Consider the following 9,135-nt stretch of genomic DNA (forward strand, 5'->3'; position numbering starts at 1 on the left):
AAGTGAAGGATAAGATTGGGTGAGTTGACTTAGAGGATAAGGATAGGTTTAATTATAGGTCTAGGTATGTCTCTCATTGAATAAGAAAAAATCTCTATTGAGAAAGGTTGCTAGGTTTTTCCACTTTGTGGGTTTTCATAGGGTAAATCTTGTCTTCTTTTGTGTGTTGTGATCTCTACTGTTCCACTATTTTTTATGGTTGATTTTGTAAATTATAATTGTTGAAGGAAATATTGGAATAATTTAAAATAATGTCTACATCAAAATTAATTATTAGAATTTTAGAAATATTGTGTTAACCTTAATTGCACTAAGAAAATAAACATTCGATCCTTTGCTTGTTGGCTCCATGGAGTGCAACCAACCAAGTGATGTTAAAATATTTTCACACATAGGGATATATAGTTGGGAATCCAACTTAAATACCAACCAACCAAGTTTCCCTTTATATCCCAAACTAAGATAGCGAGGCAGACCAAATGTTGATGTCAACATCGCTCCCTGGGATCTAGTAGAGGTTTTTACGAATTATTGGAGCCACTAAGGAGATCAATTTTCAGATTGCCAATCCATTTTGGGTGGTCTGAATATGTTGAAGGCTCTTATCACTGCTATGTTTCTTATATCTGGCTTGAAACATCCCTAACCACCAACTTGCAGGTTGAGTGATGAATTTCCATACCATCTTTGGTCTCATTGCTTGATTAGAAGGTATTGGGCCACAGATTCTAAGACCCCCATGTAGTTTCAGCATGAATACTGCAGTACATATTATGAAGTGGAAATTATTAGTCTTTTTATTTTCCCCTTTCAAAAAATAACTTCCTTATTTCTTTGGCTAGTTGTTGCAAAAAAATCTAGGATGTTAGTGGAACAAATAATTGATAAAGGGGAAGGGTGGCTAAGATTGGTTTTATTAGCACTATGTGGCTGCCCAAGTTGAGCCATCATTCTCCCCAAGCCTCAAATTTCCTGTTAACTTTAGAAAGTATTCCTTCCCACTCTTGGGATGAATGGAATTTTAGACATATAGGAATTCCCAAATATTTAAATTCTTTGCAACTTCCCACAAGGTGAAAGCCAAAATTTTCTTTAATTTAATGTTGTTTATGAGATAGCATATTCTAAGAGTAGATTTGGGAATTTGAAAATTCATTTGTCCCACAAAGGCAAGGATAAAGTTGTCCAAAACATGTTTAGATCTTTTAGCAATAATTACATATGCTCCTATAAGAAGGAGAGTGTCATCTACAAATTGGGAGTAGCTGATTCTTCTTATTCCCATGAAAAATCTAACTCCTCATAGGTGCTCCATTCTTTCACCATAACTCAACGTGCAACATAGAGTGTCAAATTTAATTAGATATAATAAGGGGGATAGGGTGAAACCTTTCCAAATTCCTATAGATTCTTTGAAAAACCCTATTGTTCTTCCATTCACAAATGGTGCAATCCAAGGGAGCTTTTGCATAACCTGATCCACTGAATGAATTTCTCATCAAATCCTAGTTGTTGAATGAATTTGAATGAGAAAGAATTCCTGACCTAGCCAAAAGCATATTCCATGTCCAATTTGATAAACATGCTTTTGCTGCCCCATTTCTAATCGGAGTCAATTACTTCTTGAACCAGGACTATATTGTCTAGGGTCTATTGTTGAGGGACAAAGCCACCATGATTTTCATAAATAATTTTTGGAATAATATTCATGAGGCATTTGGCTAGAATTTTGGAAATCACGTTGTAGGAAACATTATAAAGAGGTATTGGGTGGAAGAAAGAGAAAGAAGAAGGATTGGATTATTTTGGCATTAGATCCAAAAAAGATGAATTGGTTCTTCCCCCAATGAATTTTTGTTTTAGTGAATAGCCCATCATTCTGTAAAGGTCATATTTTATCAAATCCCAGTAGAATTGGTATAAGTGAGCCATAAAACCATCAGGGCCTTGGGATTTATCCATGCGAAAGGAGAACACGACTTGCTTGATTTCATCCTTTAAGGGGGGATGCATAAGCTTATGATTCCAAACCCTTGTGATTAACTTAGGAACATGTTGTAGTATAAATTCCTTAGCTTCTTCTAATGACACGTCATCTTGACTATGCATGGAATGAAAATGTTGAACCACCTCATTTTTAATTTGATGGAAGTCTTCAACCTTTCTCCCTTCTACCATTATTTCTTAAATGTTATTTTTCCACTCTGAATTTTTAGATTTCTTATGGAAGAACTTGAAGTATATATCCCATGCTTTAAGCAAAAGGCTTCAAGATTTTAATCTCCACATTTCCTATTCTTATTTCAAGAGTGTCTGGGTGCAGTAAAGGACTATTTTTCTTGAGAGAGGAGCTCAAATGTTACATGACCAAACTCCATTTGATTATGTATTTCTTCTAACTATTTTCCATATTTTTGTAGGGTTTTTTGTCTATCTAGTTATATATCTTTGGCTCGATGTTTTATTTTCCCCTTCAGCTACTTAATTTTTTGCTCCCAAATGTTGATTAGACTATCTATCATGCATTCCCTCCATGTTTATTCCACAATCTCATTGACCCGAGTTCCTCAATTCTAATGTTATTGGTTTGTAATTAGACCCACCCTAAGTAACAATATTTGATGGGATAGTGAGGCGATGAGTTAAGAAAGTGTCTAAAATTAGAAATATGTTAAGACAAGTAACAATATAACCAGACACAAATATTCTATTATTCCAAGTTTATTTATTGGGGAGAGGCTTAATGTCCATTATCCTTAGATGTTGTAAGAGATATTTCATATTTTCTCGCAAAGGACCTCATATGGGAGAGCCCCCTTTTTCTCCCATTTATGGAGAGTGGTATTAAATTCTCCTCCCAAGATGCAATTTTTATGATATATGGTGTCTATAAAGATAATAAGGAATCACAACAATCTTGTTTTTCTAGAAATTGAAAAGGCATGGAAATATTGATGATGAGTCATACCTGGTTAGAATAAAGGTGTTGGACTTTAACTACTAACCAATGGATATAGGAATGTTGATTTAGTAGCTTGAAGTGTTTAGGGTTCTACATGGTGCATAGGCCACTAGAGGTTCCCTTGGATTTGACAACAGTGATCTCAGTACAGTTCCATATCTTACCATTCCTTTGGAGAACTTCTTATTCCTCCATATTTCTCTCCTAATCAAGGATATTTGAGGTTTTTCATTTTTTAGGAGAGATTTGACCTTCACATTCTTTTCTTTGACCCTAAATCCCTACAATTCCATGAGAGGACCTTCATACTTTGTTGTGAGTTTGAGGGTTCCCGTGATATGGGGAAGGACTCTTGGCTTTTATAATTATTCCAACTTCTATATTTTATGGTCCGGAGTGTATTTATAACACATCTCTTTCTCTTTTTCGTTCTTCTCTGTGTGGACTTACTAATTTGATTCACTACCAGCATTTCACTTATGCTTCTCTATTTCTTTTCCCTTCTTGTCTTTTTTTTTTGGTCCAACTGAGTTGATAAATGTACAGTGTAGTAATCCACAGGGAGATAAATTCATCCTCTATCTTAGAGAGCTAATTTTGGGTTAGATATTGATCCTCATCGGAGAGTGATCAAGTGACTTCTAGGTGAAAATACTCTACATCCTTGTTCTTCATCTATGTCAGAGAAGGGAGGAGAGTGGATGGGATTTTCTCTTCATCTTCCTCTAGATTGATTACTTTAAATCTATTCTTGCTTCCACCTTTGTGGATTATTTTTCTGTTGCCTTCTTCTTTGTCTTGTCAATATTTTCTTGGAGACTAGGTACCTTTGCTTTTGGGAATTGTCTTTTCTTGATGTGTTGTCGAGACATGCTATTGTTTGGCTATAAATTTTCTTTGTTTGCATTATTTTCATTCTTCCCATGGTTCCCCTTAATTAGCTATTCCTCTTTTTTTTTAGTGCAACTTATAGCAAAGTGGCCATATTCATGGAAATATTTTCATTTATAGGGAATTTGATCATAGCCAACTTGCTGGATGTGGGACTAACAATCCAAGTTGAGGTTGATGGTAGCCAGTAGCTCTTTATCTAGATATACCTCTTCACAGATATGAGCATGGGAAAATAAATTCTCATGGAGTTCATCTCAATCTATATATTTTCCAATACCATTACCAATTCTTATAAATTTTATGTTGTTCCAGCAATGTAAGGGTAAGAAAGGGATCGTAACCCATACAGGAACAACATAAGCAATGTCACTGTCAAGGTTGAAGTCAATGCTCCAACAATCTAGATATAGTCCTTGGGAACCCATTAAATACAACCTACTCTGAAGGATCAAATCCTGATCCACCTTGTTTTCAAAATAAAAGGTAAATAACCCTTTACCACAAAAGGAGGAGGAGATCTCACCTTTGACTAAGGGCTTCTAATTTTTTTTCACTTGTAATCTGACAGAGTGAAGAAAAGGTTGTAGTCCCATAAATTTACCCACCAATACTCTTTCCTCTAGTTGTATAGCCCTAGATATGACATGAGAGGAAGAAACCTCTACCTTCAATATTTCATCCATATCCTTAACAAAACGAGAGGGCTTCTCCTTGTGATATCTAGGTCCATTCAATACCACATCGTTAAAGGCTTCAATGCCAGAAGGAGGAGGAGGGGCAAAGGTGGATTGGTCATGGTGACCACCCGAACTTACTCCACCAATCGAATCAGAAAATTGATGATGCATTACATAGCCTTGAATACATCGCTCCAATCATCACAGATCTAATAGAGCATAGATGAAGTGCCACGCATTCCTTGTTGTAAAGCGTCATTGTTGCTAAACCCTAGATGCATAAGATTGTTTCTCACTCTTTGAACTACATGTAATTTTCATTTTATCCCAACCAAATAATGCTAATTTATTACATATAACTATTTTCAAAATGACATTGCATTACACATTCATTCAATACCATCGTAAGCACTCTAGAAAAATGCATACGATAATAATACTTTTCATGCCAGTGAATCAAATTAGCTTAAGGCCAATAATTTCATATTAAATCTCTCAATTGAGATATGCATCTCGATATTTATTATCAATTAGTTTTCCCACTTTACTATTTGTGGGAGTGAGGGATTTACACCACTTAGCTCAGCACTTAAACAATTCTTTAAAAGTATTAGCAATCAATATTTTTATGATACTTAATAAAGATTCATATTTGCGAGCCTTACTAGCGCTCTAAAGATCAATCATATTGATGTGTTCCTTTAATACATTACCCACCATAAATTCTCTTTGACCAATAAGTGTATTTTTAACTTATCTAACTATTGTCCATGAGGACAAGTCACTCAGGTTTATAATATTTTAACTAAATATTATGCATTGGAAGTGTTTTGTCTTAACCATACCCTCTTGGGTATTTATTATATGCATTCAATTGAAAAGACATCAAAAAATATAAACGTAATTAGAAGGAGGTCATACCCAATTCTTTCAACTTACCATCTACTGTAGTATGGTTAGATTTCCATAATTACATTGTGGCCATTACCATTTTCTTTTAGTCTATGATACCTTAAGGAGTCCATCTAGATCTTTCTTTATGCTCCTTCAACATATATACTATCTCCATTGTCCACAAAGTTCTTGTATGATTGAAATCACTTCCTTCCCTAAAATCCCAATTCAAATAAGTGGTCTTTAATATCATATTTCTTTAAACAACTTGCACCTTTTCCTAATTCTGTTGGCATTATGATGTATGTGTTGTAATTGATGGAAACCCACTTGTAGCAGAACAACTCACTTGTATATGGTAACTAGATGAATCTACAGAAGAGATATCAGATGTGACAGAATGCATGACAGTAGTGTTTACAAATGTGATGAAATGCAGGGCAACTTCAACGAATCAGTTCAGAAGGCAACTCACTCAGATGAAAGATCATAGTATAGCAAGTAAACAACAAAGAATTACAAATTAGTCTTCACAAATGAAGAAAGAGAGGTATACGCAGGTTCACTATCGACCAAGCTGTGTATACATGTAGGCTCACTCTATACAAGTCGCATATACGTACACATGCACTTTCACAGAAGGAAAAGCGTGTATACCTTGGAAAACTAAATTTTTGGTCCGAAGTATTTGGTCCATGGTATTTTGATCCATGGTATTGGTCTAAGGTATCTAGTCTGAGGTATTGACCCTAGGTATTTGGTCCAAGGTATTGGTCCTAAGTGGTTTTGGTCCATGGTATTGAGAAAGGCCTAAAATTATAAAAGGACGAGAAGATCATTAGGCCAAGGTGTGCAAGTATCGAATATATAACGAAGTGTGAGATCTAGTATGCAGGTTATTGGGTTATGGTGCATTGGTGGATCCAAACCAAGGATGAACCTGAGCTGATGATGAGAGATTAGATCTAATGATGGATCGGGAACTTAAGGCGTAAAATGAACTATCATTATGTGTTTTTTCTCATGTATATTCTAGATCTAAATACTGACGCATATATTATTCTGTAAATGATATGATTTTGGTATAACTAAAGTCTGGAATAGCTGCAGAACTCTGAATTTATATTTGCAGATGTATATGCTGGTTGGCTTTGAGCAAAGTGCGTGTACACGTAGGTTCGACACATGGAAGTAACGTATACCTTATAAAATATATTTCAGTTGTTTCTCTTTATTGTTGCAAAGTTATGGGTTCTGGTTATTGTATTTTGGTGACAATATTCTCAATGATCAGATTGATGGGTGGTCTAAGTGAATGATTGATTCAGCTATGGTTGGTTCAAAAGGTGATTGGTTGATAAAGATATATTTGATGATTGAATGATTTTGTTGATGGATCCAGTCTGAAAATTTATGAAACATGGTCCCTAGAAGAAAAGAAAAGGTCGTAGCCTTCTGTAGGTTGGCACCTACGTACTAAGCAATCACATCGGCTAGTACAAGAGCTAGGGGGTTGTATCTCCCTTCCAGTAGAAGCTGGAGAATGAGAGAAGGTTGTAGCCTTCTGCAGGTAGAAGCCTATGTACTGGTATAAGACTGCACCAATACAAAAATTGTAAACAAAATTTTCTTATTATTGAAAGAAGACAGAGACGACAACAGCAAGTGGTTTTCACCCACATTGGGTTTCCACCTTATATCTTGGTGTTCATGTGTGTTTCTTATGTGTGATGCTTTATTCTACTTTTACTGCACTGTCTAATGAATTCCTGATATAAAATTCAATACATGATAATTTGGGTAAATCAATAGATCTCTGCATATACGCTGGTTTCATTAAGTACAATTACATATACATGCTAGTTCACTGAGCTGAAATAGCATATACAAATCAGTTTTGAAAATTAAATTATTGATATGATAATACTGATTCACCCCCCCTCTCAGTATTATTTCCAAAAATTGGTATCAGAGCAGGTCCTTCAAAAGAAGCTTGATTGCTTGAAGGAAGATCCATCATCATGAGTAATCAAGAAAGCGGGGGATCCATCAGACTGTCAATCTTTGATGGGAGAAACTTTGTTTATTGGAAGGTAAGAACCACAACCTATCTTCAATCTCTTGGAACAGATGTCTGGGAAATCGTGGAAGGAGGATATACATTTCCATCAACAATTCCTACAGATACGACAGGTAAAAAGCAATATGAAACCAATGCCAAGACTGTCAATACATTATTGAGAAGTCTGTCACAATCAGAGTTTGTCAAAGTTATGCAGCTCAAATCAGCCAAAGAAATATGGGACAAAATAGTTTTAAGCTATGAAGGAGACTCTCAGGTAAAACATGCTAAATTGCAAACTCTCAGAATTCAATATGAAACTCTCAAGATGCACAATGATGAAAGTATAGCTAGTTACTTCTTATGTATAGACGAGGTTGTTAATTGCATGAAGAAACTCGGTGAAGAGATAAAGGAAGTTACCTTAGTTGAAAAAGTTTTAAGATCCTTATCTGCTAAATTTGAATTGAAAGTATCTGCCATAGAAGAAAAGTAGGATCTACAGACTATTACTATCACACAGCTTCACAGAATCTTAATTGCCTTTGAGATGAGAAAAGGAGGTCCATCAGATATGAGAGAAGCTGCATTTAAAGCTTCAGCAAAAGGAAAAGAAGAACTCAATGAATCAATACATATTTTAGAAGAAGAAGAGGAAGTAAACTTTGTCAAGAAGCTTCAACGGGGTTCCTGAAGATTCAGAGGTAAACTACCTTTCAAATGTTTTTCCTATCGTAGAGTCGGTCATTATGCTCCCAAATGCCCTCATAAAGATAAATATGATAAAGGGAAGGAATCTTCAAAATGGAATAGAAAACAAAGTGTAAGTAAAAAGAGCTACTATACTCATGAAGATAGCGATGGTTTATCAAATAGTGATGAAGATAAAAATAGTAATGATTATAGACTTCTGATGGCTTATGAAGAAGATGATTTTTTGGATGCTTTAGATGAATATGACCTTTATGAAGAAATCTCTAAACTCAAAATTTGTTTAGAAGAAACGGATATGATTATAGATACCTTGACATACCAACTTGCTGAAAGATAAAAACACAATGAAAAACTAGAATGTGAAATTGTGGGTCTAAGAAAGGGTCTTGAGAAAACAAAAGCTCTCAATCTTAGATTTTCTAAAGGATCAGAAACCTTAAATGAAATTATCAAAGTGCAACGTTCTCCTATGATAAAGATAGGTCTTGGATATACTGAAGGAGCATCTCAAACGCAGAGGCCGTCAACCTCCACTAAAAGCTATCTTGATGCAGCAAAGAGCAATGAACAATTTGACAATCGTCAGAAAAGGCATAAAGCAGATCACCAGGTAAATCAGGTTCAATTTTCTTCAAGGATGAACATAAACCACAATCAACCTCAGGTAAATCGTACTCAATTTGCTTCAAAGATAAATATCAATAGAAACTACAATCACCAGGTCAGTAGATTTGATAATCGCAGGAACTTCTTTAATGGTCAATGTTTCTCATGTCATAATTTTGGACACAAAGCTGCTCAATGTGTTGCTTACAAAACCATCATGACTAGAGAAGCATGAAATCAAAGGAATGTGACAGGGATCAAGAAAATTTCCTATAATAGCTTTTCTCTTCTTGAAAAGGAAATAGAATGCTCAATCTATAACAAAT

The sequence above is a fragment of the Pinus tabuliformis genome, chromosome 9, assembly GCF_031772625.1.
Source record: "Pinus tabuliformis cultivar Carrire ecotype Pingquan chromosome 9, CPIR1, whole genome shotgun sequence".
NCBI lineage: Eukaryota > Viridiplantae > Streptophyta > Pinopsida > Pinales > Pinaceae > Pinus > Pinus tabuliformis.